Source organism: Aethalodelphis obliquidens, unplaced genomic scaffold (assembly GCF_003676395.1).
Source record: "Aethalodelphis obliquidens isolate GAN/ISIS:26980383/991018 unplaced genomic scaffold, ASM367639v1 scaffold26, whole genome shotgun sequence".
In the NCBI taxonomy this organism is placed as follows: domain Eukaryota; kingdom Metazoa; phylum Chordata; class Mammalia; order Artiodactyla; family Delphinidae; genus Aethalodelphis; species Aethalodelphis obliquidens.
In genome coordinates this window covers 11,405,907-11,423,782 of record NW_020837970.1, presented here as the reverse complement: position 1 = coordinate 11,423,782, position 17,876 = coordinate 11,405,907, and the positions used below count along the sequence as shown (strand labels likewise).

At 40.1% G+C, this 17,876-nt stretch overlaps 1 protein-coding gene across 7 annotated transcripts in view; it reads right to left on the bottom strand.

The window, feature by feature from the left end:
* The window catches only part of ZNF609 (zinc finger protein 609), a 244,702-nt gene that overhangs the window by 220,171 nt on the left and 6,655 nt on the right, over nucleotides 1-17,876 (bottom strand). For 4 of the 7 annotated variants that reach the window (XM_027123296.1, XM_027123292.1, XM_027123298.1 and 1 more), the window contains exon 1: nucleotides 10,276-10,327. The exons of the other annotated variants lie outside the window; for them this stretch is intronic. The gene's annotated coding sequence lies outside the window, so the exon portion shown is untranslated. Of the gene's footprint in view, nucleotides 1-10,275; nucleotides 10,328-17,876 lie in introns of those variants that run through there. 7 annotated transcript variants of the gene reach the window in all.

Here is a 17,876-nt window from a genome sequence, read left to right as displayed (position 1 = left end):
GGCCACACTCTGTCCTCTGCACCCCATTCCCACCTTACTGCCTTTTGGCATTTACCTCAGACATTCCCTGCTCACATCCTACCTCCCAGTGCGTGTGATGATTTGATTAACATTTGTTTCCTCCACTGGACTGCACGCATCCTGAGGGCAAGGGGCTGTATCTCTTTTGCTCACCATTGTATCCTAATAACAGTGTTTATGTCACAGTGCTCCCTCAATAAATATTCTGGTCAATAAATGAGTGAATGAACACTGCTCTCCTCAATGGGCAGAATCATAACACTGCCAAGGCTGCCATTTCTCATCTCCATTCTTACTTGAGCTTGATTTGTCACTAGTTATAAGCTGTCTCAATTACCTAACAGTCTTCAAACTTACTAGAACAGAGTGTGGATTCCTCTTTCTTCTAAGATACAGATAAAGGATACAGATTTACCAAGAGTCTAGGGGAAAAGTAAGAAAACAATCCAGTCCCCACCTTTCTTAAAAAATGCCTAACTGCTCTGGAGTATTCTCAGCCTTCAGTCTCATCCATGCATAGCTGCTACCCAAAATAGGGCTAGCCGACAAATCAGGAGTTCTGGACATAACCAATCCCTTGGAAGCCTTGTACTTAAATGTATGATACATTCTATCAGACTTAAAACGCTCAGTTAGCACATTTTAAACATCTATGAATCAAAGGTGACAGAAGTCAGAAAAGTGGTCATGTCTGGGAGGAGGTGACTGAGCGGAGAGAAGCATGAGGGAACCTTGTGGGTGCTGGAAGTGTTCTATTATCTTGAGCTGGATGGTAGTTATATGGCTATATACACATGTAAAAACTGTGTTGTACACTTAAGATTGGTGTACTTTATGCACTTTATCATATGCACATTATATTAAAAAAAAAGGTAAAACAGTAAACACCTATGAATAAAAGGACTGTATTACTGGATCATGGTCCTGGTCCTAAAATAGCATTTTATGTGATCATGGTAAAAGAGATTCACGCCATCAATCCCCACAGGATAGTTAGGGGGATGGAAAGAAGGGAGGCAGGGAGGGAGGGAGGGAGGGAAGGAGGGAGGGAAGGAGGGAGGGAAGGAAGGAAGGAAGGAAGGAAGGGAACTACATTTAAGGATTACCATGTGTTTGACTATATTGTGAGGAAATTTATAGATCTGTTGGAGAGTCTGAAAGAATTAATAACAACAAACCAAAAACAGTGAGGTACTTAATGATATTAAATCCTGGAAAAAAACATAAGTTGTATAAGAAAACATAACAGGGGACTTCCCTGGTGGTCCAATGGTAAAGAATCCGCCTTCCAGTGCAGGGGACGCGGGTTTGATCCCTGGTCGGGGAACTAAGATCCCACATGCTGTGGGGCAACTAAGCCCGTGCGCCACAACTACTGAGCTCACGCGCCTCAACTAGAGAGCCTGCATGCCGCAAACTACAGAGTCCACGTGCCCTGGAGCCTGCGCACCACACTAGAGAAGAGAAAAAACCCATACGCCACAACTAGAGAAGAGAAAACCCGCATGCCAGAACTAGAGAGAAGCCCGCACGCCACAACTAGAGAGAAGCCCGCGCACCGCAACAAAAGATCCAGCATGCTGCAATGAAAGATCCCACATGCCGCAACTAAGACCCGATGCAGCCAAACTAAAATGTAAAAAACCAAACAAACGTAATAGTAGTATACTAAATGGTTCAATAATAAATATTTACTTAACACAATAAATAATGGATACTGATGAAACCAAACATTTGACTTGCTAAGAAGGGGAGGGCAATAAGAGTGTATATTGTTTATTACTTAGAAATATGGGAGTAAATACAAGAAAAAAACTGAAAATTTTAAAGCAGGTGCCCAGTGGGAGTGAGACTTGGTGATGGGAAGGGGTAAACACTGGATTACTGATTTTCATTAAAAGCCATACTACTATTTGATTTTTAATATAAAGTTCATGGGAAGACAAAAACAAAAAAGTACATGTATTAATCTGATAAATAAAACATTTTAAAATAACTTTATATGGTTATTATAGTTCCATATAATTAATTAAAAAGAAATAGATGCAAAGTTCTAAGAGAGCATAAAGCAATTCCTATTCAGACAGAGAATGTATATTTAATTTTATTTTTCATTTGTAATATTCAAATATTTTAGTTTCATTGTAATAGTTATTTCCTGTCCATCAATGGACACTGATTTTTAAAGGGGTCATTACTCCATTACAATAAAAACAGTAAACTGGAATGCTGAAAAATTAAAAAATAAAATAATTTTATAAAAAGTTAAGGATACACTCCCCCAAATATTCCTGGATCCCCTTGACAGGTTATTATAAAATATATTAATCCAATAATTTATCAAAAATCTTATGAGATAGGAAGAGGGGTAGCAGAAGTGAGGCAGGTGTGGCTATAAAAGGGCAATGTGAGGTACCTTGGTGGTGATGGAACTGTTCTGTATCTTGACTGGTGGTAATAAAATTGCATAGGACTAAATATACACACTCATAAATGGGTACAAGTAAAACTGGGGAAATGTGAACAAGCTGGGTGGATTGTATCAATGTCAATATCTGGTTGTGACACTGTACTATACTTGCATGACGTTACCACTTGGGGAAACTGGGTAAAGGGTACAAGGGATTCCTTTGTATTATGCTTACAACTGCATGAGACTCCTACAATTATCTTAAAATAAGAAGTTTTAATTTAAAAAAAACACAAGAAAACCTTCTAGACCCCTTATTTTTTTTTGCGGTATGCGGGCCTCTCACTGCTGTGGCCTCTCCCGCTGCGGAGCACAGTCTCCGGACACGCAGGCTCAGCGGCCATGGCTCATGGGCCCAGCCGCTCTGCGGCATGTGGGATCTTCCTGGACCGGGGCACGAACCTGTGTCCCCTGCATCGGCAGGCGGACTCTCAACCACTGCGCCACCAGGGAAGCCCTAGACCCTTTTTTAAATTTCTACTACCTCTAGTGTTAACAAATTTTATTTATTTACTATTGATAAGAGCAACCCAATAATTAAGCTAAATTCATTTCTAATTTGAAAAGGTGCTCTCTATCCAATACAGGATCCTAAGAACTGGTGAACAAGTCTATATGTTCTTCTCATCGCCTGATAGGGTTTGACAATACTCCCTCTGTCTTTAAAAGCTGAAGATTTTTTTTTTCATTTTACATGTCTTCATTTAAGCTTTCATCTCATTTGGTCACCAGTTCTTCATCTCATTTGGTCATCCCATATTTCTTAGGGATGCAAAGAATGCACAGTAACACAAACAAAGACAAACCTTGGTTTTGTATAGAGGGAAGTTTATTTTTATCTTTCTTTAGTTCTCTTCCTAATAACGCCTACCATTTCCCTGGCAGCACACTGAGCTAATTTTTTGAGGGATAGCTTACCAAGATTTCTAGTCTCCTTTGGGGGCTATAATTGTTAGCTAGAAGTTACTCATGCTAACAAAGTGGTTTGGACTTTCTGCCTTTTATTTATTTATTTATTTTTTGGCTGCATTAGGTCTTCGTTGCTGTGCACAGGCTTTCTCCAGTTGCGGCAAGCGGGGGTTACTCTTCATTGCGGTGCGTGGGCTTCTCATTGTGATGGCTTCTCTTGTTGCGGAGCACCGGCTCTAGGTGCGCAGACTCAGTAGTTGTGGCTCGTGGGCTCTAGAGTGCAGGCTCAAAAGTTGTGGTGCATGGGCTTAGTTGCTCCATGGCATGTGGGATCTTCCCAGACCAGGGCTCAAACCCGTGTCCCCTGCATTGGCAAGCAGGTTCTTAACCACTGCACCACCAGGGAAGTCCCCTGGACTTTCTGCCTCTTTTAAATGTAATACTATGCACACTGAAGCTCATCTTCTAGTTTTCATTCCCCACACACAGCCAAGATATTTCGGAAGTATAATCTTGAACAATTTGGGAACCTAAGTACTTGAAAGAGCTTAATGTCATGAGAAAACCTGAATATGTCACTTTTGTAAAACATTTATTAAAACGTCAAATAAAATGAGTGTCACTACTTAAACCCTTCCACCTAGAAGAACTTATCAAGATGGTTTCTGGAGGTAAAGTCATGAGAAACCAGCACAGTACAATGGAAACAAAACAAAACAAAGGAGGAGGTAGCAAAAGCTCAAGTCTACTCTTTATTCCCCCTTAGATGTGTAAGAATCTTGGGCAAGTCACTGCACTTATTTGAGCCTCAGTTATTTCACCTATAAAAAGCTGAGATAATTAGTATACCATACACAGTTTAATACTCTCAGTAGAAACTGGAACAGCACCCTGACAAGAAACTCATTAATATTCTTAAAACAAAATGAATAAATATTTACTTGAAATAGAACAACCACCAAAAAAGGTTATAAATAGCCTCATTAGCTGAAGTCAGGTTTGTGCCTACCTTACAAAAAATCTTTCAGCTTTCAGAACTTTGGGGTTTTAGAACGGCAGAGAAGAGACTGTGGACCTACACAGAAGTGTTTACTGTCAGAAAGTCAGTTTGCTAATGCACAACAAAACATTTTCTCCCTTTCCAAGACTGAAGTTTTTAAATAGCCTTTGGCCTGACTTTAACAAAAAGTCTTTTAAAACTAAACAGTGTCAGGACTTCCCTGCTGGCCCAGTGGTTAAGACTCTGCGCTCCCAATGCAGGAGGCCTGGGTTCGATCCCTTGTCAGGGAACTAGATCCCACAAGCTGCAACGAGGATCCCGCATGCCGCAACTAAGACCCGGCACAGCCAAATAAATAAATATTTTAAAAAAAAACCTAGGGCTTCCCTGGTGCAGTGGTTGGGAGTCTGCCTGCCGATGCAGGGGACACGGGCTTCGTGCCCCAGTCCAGGAAGATCCCACATGCCGTGGAGCGGCTGGGCCCGTGAGCCATGGCCGCTGAGCCTGCCCGTCCAGAGCCTGTGCTCCACAACGGGAGAGGCCACAACAGTGAGAGGTCCGCGTACCGCAAAAAAAAAAAAAAAAACTAAACAATGTCCACTGGTAACAACTCTGTCCACACACAACTGTCAATGATTTGTCATTTGTGACTTCTCCTTATATAAACTAACCCATCGCCTTGGCCCCAGTAAATGATATGAATGATACCAAGTCATCTCAATCTTTAATTTCATTTTTCAATTTTCTAATATAGATTTTATTCCCTCCACCTCCAAACCCTTCTACGGACAGAACCACATATCTACACTAGTCCCTTAGTGTAATGACCATGCCACTTAAAACATGAAGTGATATACTTTCACTAAGAGTTACAGTTTATCCTTGAATTCTTTCTCAATTCTTGGGTAGATAGGTTTAATCTCATCAAATTTACTGATATGATCAAGAAAAGCCTAGGCAGCTAGGAAAAAAATGTATTGGAAAGACTAAATAAATATTACCATTTCTGGGATAACTCTAGGGACTTCTGTACATTTTACCGTGCTTTCTATGCATTAAAAAAGATTAATTCGTGCCCTAATTTTTTTTTAAAGTTAAGCATTTATCATCATTTGACCAGAAGCTTTAAACTGCTTGGGAAGTGGGAAAAACAGAAGTGGAAATTCTCTAACATCTTCATCCCTGAATGGATCTTTCACATCATAATCAAGCAGTCTTACAATTTTCTAGTTGCCTTTCCATTTTTAACATGTCTTCTTAAAAAAGCAAAAACAAACATAAACTCTTACCATCAGTTGAGCAAAGAGCTTAACTAATTCATCTTTTCTTCTTTCACCTAATTTCTAGGCAGCACGTGTGACTAACCACCATCACTTTGTGGGCTTCTTTGGTCTTGATTGAAAATGTTTAAAAATTTTTTTTAAAGATGCTTTTCTCCTCTCCACAACCTCTGAGACTATGCCAAGTGACCATCTGTTTTGCACAGTCCTTTTGATCCCTTGCTTTCTAATAAAATGGCTTTTAAGTCTTTAAACTTCTGGTGGGTTGTTTTTTAAAATCTTTCCACTTTTCCTACTGTACATACTTGATTGCAGCTCAATTTCTTAAAAATGAATCCCCATATGATAGATTTTATTCCTGCTCTCCCTGAAGAATGTTGAGCTTAATCAAGATTATGATTACTATTAAATAGTGTTGACCTACAGAAAAGTTTATCAATTCTTGTTTGTTCCTCAAAGCAAAATCCAGGTTATTTCTTTGCTTTATGGGATCTAAAACTGCCAACTGTGTGAAGTAGTTTATCTTACTCAAAACCACATCTTCACATTTGCTGTCAATAAAGTATTTAACTAATCTATGTATAAGTAAATAAACCCCACATTATTATTATCTGGCCTAATTCTGCAGCTTCTCCAATCTCCTTTAACAGTTTCAACTCAGCCACATTATTGTGATTAGGGCTGTGACATTCTTATTTAAGTAAGGATTTCGATCCTTATAAAAATTTAATCCCTTGCAACCTGTATCATTCCTATGAAGTGCAGAGCCTAGCAGCACCATATTTCAACAATTAGTTTCCTTCCATCAAGTATCTGAGATGTGAATTAAACCACTGTATCATTATTTTGCCTACCAAGAAAGGAGAAGGGAAAAAAATTATATGAGGATGACAGAAATGGCACTCATCATGTTTATGTAACACTTTAAAACAAATCTAATGCTTCAGGTCACAAATTCAGGTAAAATATATTATAGACTTGTTGTTGGAAGAAAATGTCACTGTTATATTACCTACTCCAATGTAATCTTGTTAAAACTGAATTTCTTTCTTATAGGAAGGCTCCATAAGAAAAAGAATATTCCCAGACACTGTCCTGCATTCCCCTCTTTGCCAGGTAGTGTTATGGAACTCATGGGAAATCCACACTGCCAGGATTTCTAGCTCTGTTAGGACTGGAAGGGCCTACTAATACAAACCACAGAAACACTACTACTAAAAAAGCAATTATCACTAGCAAAGTAAGCAACGTTAAAGCATTTTTACTAATAAAGCAAACAACTTGGTCAGTTAAACTGAAACCCTTTTAACCACTAGAGGAAAAAAACAACACACACTTGAATTAACAGACACTGGTTTTAAAGTTCATAATATCGGTAATATGTTATTGTACCACTTGAGTGTATGTGGTGAGGAAGTATGACTTCAAGTCTGATATACAGCAAATCCTGACAAAGAAAAGCAATGTGAAATCTGCCCAGAGGCTCACCTAACATTACAACCATATCTGCCTAAAAGTTAACAGATTTTTCTTAGCATCGACCCCAAGTTCATTGAGAACCTTTATTCTAAAATTTTATATCAAAATAGCACATTTTTTCAGAATGGCAAATAGGTCTCCTTGTGCACTGCAACTGCACAAGATGATGATATAAATAACTAAAAATAGAGTGTACAGGTATCCTGCACCTCTCAGCTACCTCAAATAGCATACAATATAACAAACGTGCTGAGAGCTTGATGTCCGTAAGCTGCATTCTACACAACCCAAGGACAGAAATAAGACATCTCTCATATGTTAGGTAGGAATTTTAGCTTGGAGCCAATTACCAAAACGGCCTAAGGGATTTCTGTTTCCTATCAGCTTAAAGTAAAGAAAAAGGGAAGAGGCAACAGGAAAAATAATGAAGTAGTAAAGAGCAAGCAAGGAAACTATAAGAAAATTTACAAAACACAAGTCAAACAAGAGAGCATCTAGACATCATAAGACATCTTCATCCTCAGGCTAATGAATTAGGTACTAAGACTTCCAGAACATAGCTAGTTATGCATCGAAAGGAAGTCGAAATACCACAAACCTTAAAATTCAATTTTTAGGCTGGGAGCAAAGTGTACAGTCCCTGAAAACTTATTTTTAATGAGCTACCCCAAACAAAGTTGCTGAGGTCTCACTAGAAGAGGGAAGGTCATGATAATGGGCTTTTCCCGCTGAGGAAGGAGAAAACTCAGAGGCCTAACTCACCCATTACTCTAGGCACCCAAGGGCCAATCAACAGAAGAGTAAATCCCACTCCTCAGGGAACTGGCTACAAGGCCTCCAGTTCTACCCTTGGTGTCTTCCAGACATGACTGCAGTTTTCACCATGATTAACTTCCAGGAATGCCAGCCAGGGAAGCAGCCAAGAAAAAAGAACATTTTTCCGCCTCACTGTCAGCTAGACCCTTTGGAACAACTGCAGACAGTGCCTCTATCTCTCTTCTGGGCAGAAGAGTATTCAGCACCCTCAGGGAAGTGCCTAACAAACCAGTAACACACTACCACCACAATTCTCAAAGATGTCTACTCTGACCACCTTATTTAAAGCTGCAACCTAGGGCTTCCCTGGTGGCGCAGTGGTTGAGAGTCCGCCTGCCAATGCAGGGGACACGGGTTTGTGCCCTGGTCCGGGAAGATCCCACATGTCGCGGAGCGGCTGGGCCCGTGAGCCATGGCCGCTGAGCCTGCACGTCCACAAAAAAAAAAAAAAAAAAGCTGCAACCTTCCTACCTCCCCCACCTATCCTTCCTCCATACTCCTAATCTCCCTTACTCTGTTCTATTTTTTCCCACATTATTTATCACTCTCTTTACACTATATAATTATTTATTATCCTTATTTATATTTCCTTTTGTTAAAAGACAAGATCCATGGGGTTGGGATTTTTTTGTCTATTTTGTTCACTGATAGATCCTAAGCAGCTAGGACAGGACCTCACATATAGCAGGAATCCAATAAATATTTATGGAACGAAGGAAGTAAATAAGAAAAACTAAAAAGACCTCTTGGAGGTCAACAATACCCAGAGGGCCCAACCATGCCTATATTCCTCTAACAGAATCAGTCTGGTTCCCGTGACTGACCTACATTGCTTCTGTCTGCCATGTACTACCTCTCCCCTTCCCCTCAAGTCTTCCATCAGCTAGGATATATGGAACCACAGTACTGCTGAAGGTACTAAAGGGCACAAATGCTTGTCCTTGAGTCTGAAGGATTTCTAAAGGCTTTCACAGTCTGTGCCTTGTTCCTAGGTTATTCAGTTTGGGATAAAATGTGTTAAATGCAAGTTACCTTAACATAAAAGAAGGTCTGAAAAAAAAATCACAAGAAGTTTCTGTTTTCAAAAATCAAATTCCAATTCAATTCAGCAAGCATTACACATAAAGTTATATTCAAAGCACTGGGGTGGAAGCCATGGGAAACAGGAGACTCAGGTCTCTTAGGAGTTTAGAATAAGGTAGGGAAAAAAATATATTCATATATGATTAAAGTCAAGGTGTGATACAGTGCTATAACAGAGATCCCAGCAAAGAGTTAAAGAGATACAGAGGAATACAAAATCAATTCTGGAGATATAGGCGGGTGGGAAGACGAAAGTTAAGAAAGTCTTCAGGAGGGAGATGAAATTTTTTGGTAGGTTAAAGGAAGGGTCAGATTTAAAGCTGAATGCCTTGGAGCAGGGAAGGGCATTCCAACAAAAAAGAAAAGAAAAAAACTAAGGTGTTGAGACTGAAAAATGCAGGGTAAGTGGAAGGAATGGCTGGAAAAAGAGAAAGAAATAAGACTGAAGGCCAGGGTTGGTCAGATCATAGAGGATCTTGAGTGCTGGCCTATATAGGCAGTAAGGAGTCCTTAAAAGTTTTCAGCAAGAAGTGAAATAATCAGAACTGTGTTTTTAAAAGTCTACACTGGGGGCTTCCCTGGTGGCGCAGTGGTTGAGAGTCTGCCTGCCAATGCAGGGGACACGGGTTCAAGCCCTGGTCTGGGAAGATCCCACATGCCGCGGAGCAACAAGGTCCGTGAGCCACAACTACTGAGCCTGTGCATCTGGATCCTGTACTCCGCAACAAGAGAGGCCACGACAGTGAGAGGCCTGTGCACCGTGATGAAGAGTGGCCCCCACTCACCACAACTAGAGAAAGCCCTCGCACAGAAACGAAGATCCAACACAGCCAAAAATAAATAAATTAATTAATTAATTAAAAGTCTACACTGGGATTCCTTGCTACATATTCTTCTAGAAATAAATTCTTTCCTTTCAAAGCACTTCAGCTCATAATCATACATTCATTAAATGATTGCTAGTTTCCTCAACTAGATGTGTAAGTCCAGAAAGGACAGAGGTGATGTCTAGCCTGGCACATAGTGCTCAATAAATACAGGCATACCTTGGGGATATTACAGGTTCGGTTCCAGACCACCACAATAAAGCAAATATCACAGTAAAGCAAGTCACACAAATTTTTTGGTTTCCCAGTGTATGTAAAAGTTATGTTTATTATATACTGTAGTCTATTAAGTGTGCAATAGCATTATGTCTTAAAAAATAATGTACATACCTTAATTTTAAAATGCTAACCATCATCTGAGCCTTCAGCAAGTCACAGTAGTAACATCAAAGATCACTGATCACAGATCACCTTAACAAATATAATAATAATGAAAAAGTTTAAAATACTGTAAGAATTAGAGAAATATTGTGACACAGAGACACGAAGTGAACAAATGTTGCTGGAAAAATGGTGCCAATAGACTTGCTCGACACAGGCTTCCCACAAACCTTTAATTTGTAAAATACGCAGTATCCGCGAAGCACAGTAAGACAAGGGATGTCTGTATTCACTAAATAAATAAATAAAAACTATAATAATATTGCAGTAGTATGTAGTATGTAATACAGAAAGAAGCATTAACCATGAGGTTACTACAATAATATACAGATGAAGGCCTGAACTAGGTCAGGTGAAAAGGTGAAGCTAAATGATAAAGTATCTAGAATGATTCAAACTTGGTGAATGATCAGATGAGGTGGTAAGGAAGAAAAAAAGAACCAAATATGAACCCAAAGTCTTGTGCCACGGCAACTGGAAGAACTGTAATGCTTACGGGAGAAAAGGGTAAGCAAGTTTCAGAAATGATGGACTGGAGGTACATTCAAAAGCAAATACCAAGTAGAAAAACAATTTCCCCCTTCCCACTATACCTTTCAGATTCATAGACCCCATGAGCCTCACAATTCCAATTTCTCTATAGTTCCATTTCTGATACCATTCTTGCTGAGTTTCACACCAAACCTCAGAATTTGTAACTGAAGTTTACAACGGACATTCTTGAACATTCACTTCTGCTCACATGAATAAAAGTTCATCTTAACCAAACCCAAAGTGCTTACCTAGGAATGTTACTAGGAACACTCTGATAACATACCAAAAGCCCTCTGGCTTTACTCTGTACATAGAACAGAGCAGACACTGCTGCCTTACTCTATAAATACTGAACTGCAGCCTAAGAAACTACAGGTACCAACATGCAATGTTGTATCAGCATGCAGTGCAGTACCAGCAGGCAACGTGGCCTAACTGCCAGACCTGGATTTCAATCGTGGTGTGGTTTGATTTCCAAGGGTTGCATGGCACTGGTCACTTTCCAATTCAAAACCCTTCACTTGACACTTAAAAAAAAAAAAAATCTATCTACAAAAGCCACTTATATTTCTAATACAAATCTTTAAAAAATCTCATGCAAGTGGAACACTTCTCAAAATAACCTTTAGATTACCTGAAAATTAGTAATGTGCTACAGATGGCTGGAATAAAGCAAAACACTCCCAGGACATTTTATGAGTCCAAAATAAACAATAGTTCCTCCCACTGAATTTTTCTATTACAGACAGATGGATGTTTTAAGTACAAATTTAAGAAGAGTGAATGCTTCTTCCAATGTTCAAAGGTAGATTAAACATGTGATTTTGCCATGTTAAACACATTCCCCAAAAAGAAAGACTAAAAGACCATCATCTTCTTAACATTCAATAAACAGCTGCTATTGGAAGTTCCAAATCCAAAAACTAACTGGAAAATACTGATAAAAATCCTAACTTGGGGAATTAACAACTAGGTTATACAATTTTATTCCTTTAAACTGCTTGAAAGCAAAGATTTTCTAACATCACAGTTAACCCTTGAACAACATGGGTTTGAACTGTAATTTAGGTCCACTTATATCTGGATTTTTTTCAATAAATACGTACTACAGTACTACACAACCTGCAGTTGGTTGGAACCCTGGATACTGGAAGGCCAACTGTAAAGTTATATGAGGATTTTTTACTTCCCTGGGGGAGGGGGGGTGCCCCAACCGCTGTGTTGTTCAAGGGTCAACTGTACTACCAATTTCAAAGTTCCTAAAGTCACCCATCAACTTTAATTTGCTCAGTCCCTTTTAGGGGGTATTTCAGAGATCCCCCTTGTTGCTCAAACTGCCAGATTTTGCTTTTTTTTTTTTTTTTTGCGGTACGCGGGCCTCTCACTGTTGTGGCCTCTCCCACTGAGGAGCACAGGCTCCGGACAGGCAGGCTCAGTGGCCATGGCTCACGGGCCTAGCCGCTCCACGGCATATGGGATCTTTCCGGACCGGGGCACGAACCCGTGTCCCCTGCATCGGCAGGCGGACTCTCAACCACTGCGCCACCAGGGAAGCCCCAGATTTTGCATTTTGATCATTAAAAATAACACTTTTATTTTGTAAACAAAACAGTGGGCAACTCTTATTCAATCCCAAGAAGTTAATTCAAAGTAGGTTTTCCACTAACTGGACAAAAATGGAAAAATGCCCAACCCACCTCCAAAATCAGTCCCTTGGCTCAAGATTTCAGATATAAGAGATTTAAAGATCTTAGATTACTGACTGAATACACAAAATTACTTCTTAATGATATCAGGCAAATCCTTTCAGGTTTGATTTCTTTCTCCCAAGCTGAGGTTCTTTTTGTACAGCTTTCTGATCCCCACTCCTACGGCTTGAGAAGGCTAGAAAAAGGTATATTTGACAAACTGGTGAACCTGCAGAATGAAGGTACAAGACTCTCCAAAAGAAGATAACTTCATTAAAAAAAAGGCACAGCATAAACTTTATAAACATATCAAAGAGGAGTGAGAGTCAAGCCCCCAGGAACTAAGGCTGCACTTATTTGCCCTTCTGAATACTGACACAATAATAAAAAACTGCCCACTTATGTCAACCATCAATCATTTTTGTCCCATTCTTTCATCATAATCTTGATAGCATAAAATTCAACACTATATGGAGCCTTTAGAGATGATCATGTCTAATATGCTCACTTTACAGATAAGGAAAATGAAAACATAGGAGTGACTAGCACAAGTCACGGCTAGTCAGAGGCAAAACAGTGATCAGGATCTGGGCTTTATGACTCGCAATTCTGTGCTTTTTCCTCTATGCTTTGAAAAGCTATATTAGCAAATAAACATTTTACACTATTAAATCAGAAAATAACTGTAACTAAGCCACACAAAAATAAAATTCATCCATCTAAAGAGAACAAAGGGTTAGAATAGGAAGTACCCCAATTCAAACAGAAAGAAGGAGCATTTGTTCATACAGTACAGGGCTTTCTTAAGGGCACAACCTCGCACATATTTTCTGAGCCATTTTATTAATTACCACCTGCTCGGACTTGTGTCCTGTGCTCCATCAAATGCAACTCCTTAAGAGAATGCCACACTGACTCTTGTGGCAAAGGTCTGAAAAGTGGTAACTTCTGGCATAGATAACTTGATGGTACAAAAGGAACCCACAAACGTGGTGCCAACAATCAAGAGGAGAGGACTGGGGGCTTCCCTGGGCACAGTGGTTAAGAGTCTGCCTGCCTATGCAGGGGACACGGGTTTGAGCCCTGGTCCAGGAGGATCCCACATGCCGCGGGGCAACTAAGCCTGTGCGCCACAACTACTGAGCCTGCGCTCTAGAGCCCGGGAGCCACAACTGCTGAGCCCGCGTGCTGCGACTACCGAAGCCCGCATGCCTAGAGCCCGTGCTCCGCAATGAGAAGCCCCGCACGGCAACAAAGACCCAACTCAACCAAAAATTAATTAATTAATTTAAAAAAAAAAAAAAAAGAAGAGGAGAGGACTGAAGTTGAAGAGGGTGGAGATTTTGCTGGGAGCAAGTAATCCTGAAAATGGGATAAGAATAAAAATCCAAGGGAGCAACGCTGGCCTGACACTAATGACCAGAGAGCACAATAAAAAGAAGGCAGTTTCAGAGCTTGCCTGGCATCAGACAGCTCTCACCTGCAAAAGAAAGAAAGAAAAAATTCTCACAGAGACAAGAGAAAGATCGCAGGTTTGGTCCTGAGTGATGGATTAGATATGACCTAATAGGTATTTGCCATCTCTTATTTCTGGGACTCTGATCCAAGAACAAACAGCAAGAGAACCATGAAAAATCAGCCCTGTTGGATCTGGAGTTCTGCCTTGACAAGATATAAAGCTCATTCATAGATCTGACTGTGCTCATGAGACTGCAGTTCAACTCCTGCTGCTAGAGCAAGGGGAGGGGGAAGGAAGATAGAAAGGGGTGAGTGGGAAGGAGGTGGAAGATCTGGGTTGTGACTATAATAGCTACAGTAATTAGAGTGTTTCCAGGCTGCTAGGGAAGTCTTCAGAGCAGAGAATGTGGATGGGAGATGGGGGAGGGGGAAAAACATGAGGAAGCAAACTTCTGAGAATGCTAGGAAAATACATGGTGGTTTGTGAACAGTTTAAAACAAATAGCTGCGATGGCTTCATATGGGGAAATAAAGAAGTTTATATTTTTTTCCCAGAAGTGAATATTATACAAATGACTGCTAGGCTCCTACTTAAAGCTAGGTTGCAAACTAGGTTTAAACAGATTCTTGCAAATGTCCCTGTCTCTGTAGTGGTCCACCGGCCCTGGCCTCAGTCACACTGTTTGCCTCCCTTTTCCCTAAATCAATCAAAAAACTCTATCTATCCATCCAGACAGCCAGCCATCTACCTAAATCTCTGTCTCAATCTCTCTGACAGATCAGAGCCTTCACTTCACTTGGAAAAGGGATTTCTCAATTCCAAAACATTTAAAGTCACTTCTTTGCTGTCAATCAACTGTTAATTAATACACTGTGAATTCAATTAGATTGTGTGTATGTGTGTGCCTGCGTGTGTTTCAAGCACACAGCTTGTCAGCCCAACACAGAAAATCACTGGAGGACACTAAAGAAGTCACAAAATAAACACCAAGTTGCTTGTTTATAAATTTTAGGCTCTACGCCACTGCCTACTATAGTGGCATGATCATGTGAAAGAAAAATAAAATGATATTAACAGAAAATGATGATAACCTAGAAGGAAAATCTGGGAATTTGCAGAAAACCTCAAAATAGAAAGTCCTCCTCCAAGTTACAGGAAATGCTATACTTGTTTTTAAGATAAACATTTAGTTGAGATACTTCCTTAGCATGATTTGGCCCTCTGATGATGACTTGATTCTAACAGTGATGTTAATCTCAAAGCCAGAAAAAAAAGAGTTATACAGGTGCTGGGAGAAACTAAAAATGGAATAAAACGAACAACAGAAGAGGTGCAAACTTCATGTGGAGAATTACATTCATAAAATAAAAACAGATGTGAAAGTCTTGAGTAAGATATGTCAGGTAGACTTAACACAAAAAGTCAATTACATCCTTTGCACCTGGGTATCCTCCCAGCAGCTAAATCCTTTTCACTACCTTAAAAACAAAGAATTTTCTCCTTTCCTATCCCCCTAATAAACAAGTGCTAGAAACACTGAATTACTATTATTCCCTTCCCATTCATAGGGCATAAAGCCAGAACTCACAGAAATATAATAGGGCCGTCTAGGACCATGTCTAAGGCAAGCTACTCAGTAATTTAAAAGAAACACAGAGAAAAGGAAGAATCTCTTTTCTCTATTCCATTATTATCTCACTAACAAACCAGTATCAGGCATTAAGAAACGTGAAACAAAGAAGAATTTCACACATATGAACTGAACCTAAACCACAGAAGACCAAGTATTTTCTTGTCACTGTGGCATGTGATTCTTTAACCACCTGCTCAATAATCCCTCTGCAACTGCACAGCTGCTGCCAATTCCACATGCCCAGCTAGGCAGGTGCTTTGGTGAATTACCTGTTCCTTAGTGAAAACAGTCCTTCACTGACACTTAGTGGGCCCTGAACCTGCCAATCAGCATCGCCTCTCTTCGTTTTGTCTGTCATAGCCAACTTTTATGAGATATCACGAAGGCATATTTAGTACACTACGTGATTTTGTATTTTGCAGGGTTGTTGTTGTTTTTTTTTTTTAAAGGAATCTGATATTTAAAAATCAGGCAGAAGAGAGAATTCAGCTGCTTAAAAGAAAATTTGCCGCACAACATAAGGCTGCCTCATCTCAGAGTGGCCCCATCTGTCTGGCAGTATTCCCATCCATGACCAGTTTCCACAAGGGAAATAACAATTGCTTAGCTACCTATGGAGCAGGAGAAAGTGGCACTAGAAGGTGCTATAGTACCTGGCAGTGATGAGAGAGAAAACAGAGTGTGAACTTCTAGAGACCACACATCATTCCTGTACTTATTAAGTCTCCACGGCTGAGCCCAGGCAGTAGTGTTCTGAGTCAAATAAGTAAGGAGTGGCACTTCCACTTGACAGAGCAATCAGTAAACCCCTCAACAAATTATCCTGTTCCAGTCATTTAGTTGCTATATGTTAATTGCAGCATAATTACTACCAGGAGCCAAAATTATGCTTCCATATCCTCGCACAAAATAAGCAATAATCTGTCCAGCTATCTAGACCTCTCACAAGGAAACATTTTCTAACAAGAAGCTGGGGGAAAAATATCCAAAGTGCTCTCTGAAATATGGTCACAGTCAGAAGACTTATAAGACTCCTTGTGGCAAGGGCCCAATTCTGAAACCACTAAATCTAATCAGGGCAAATTTAATCTGAGGCTTCTGCCTTCACTGTCACCTGACAGGATTAAGAAATGAATGCCAACAGCCCAAGAGCAAAAAGCTTTGGACTCAGTTTAGCTGAGACTTCACTCAGAGACCTAGGACATATAGTTGGAAACAGTCTAAAGACAGACAACACCTCTAGTAAGACCTTAAGACAGTTCGGTCATCAAGAAACATAAAGGTCAGAACAACTTGTTCCCTCCTAACAAAGCCCAACACCTAAGTGGCAAGCCATCATTTTTAAGAAACTCATTGAAAGAGAAAAGGGAGGCAACGTGGTCAGACTTAGGGCCTCAGAAAGACCTTTACCACAACCAAAGGCTAAAGTTCCTCTTCAACAACACTCTATAGGAAATGGTTGGCTATTGTGTACAGTGTATATTGTATACAACTGTCCTCCCACAATGAGCTTGATTTCTAATCTCTGTTCAAAGAAAAGTTTTCTTTAATGTCCTAAAGGAAAACCTCATTTCTAGCCCCCAATAATTCTTTACCCAACTAATAGTACCTAAATGCTATTTGGGCACTTCTATGAGGTAAATGCAAGGGCAGGGTTCCTTCTAGCTTGTTCTCATCCTTCTCTCATTAGTAACTCCCAAGATCTCAAATGATTTTTTTTTTTTATGTTCATCTCTTTGGCAAACTTCTCCCTAACACAGAAGCACACATGGATTTTCTACACAATGAACAAGTCACCTCCTTTCATCTGAATTAAAATGAAGATAAAAAGGAAAGTTGTTTCGTTTCCCCAGCCCTTGCCCAGATAGGCAAATTCTGTGGCTTTTTTGTCGTGCAATTATTCTGACCAGGAAGTCACCATTAAAAAGGTACTTGGTCCTTGAGTCCCTATCTTAACCCTGCACAGGTTTTTAGTGGTATTCCTAAACGAGTAAACAAAAATCTTTGTGTGTGTCCCATCTCTATAAAAAGGATTAAATATGCTGGCTCAAACAAGAGTAAAACCCTCCCCTTGGAGTCTTCTTCCTTAAAAGTCTGACACAAACATCAGGGTTGGGCCTCCCAGCCACTCTTCCTCCTCAACTTAGTACAGGCTAGCCAAAGAGGCAGGCACAACATGGCTGGCATTCCCTATTCTTCTGAAAAATGTGTGCCAATGAGCTCTGCATTGTTCCTC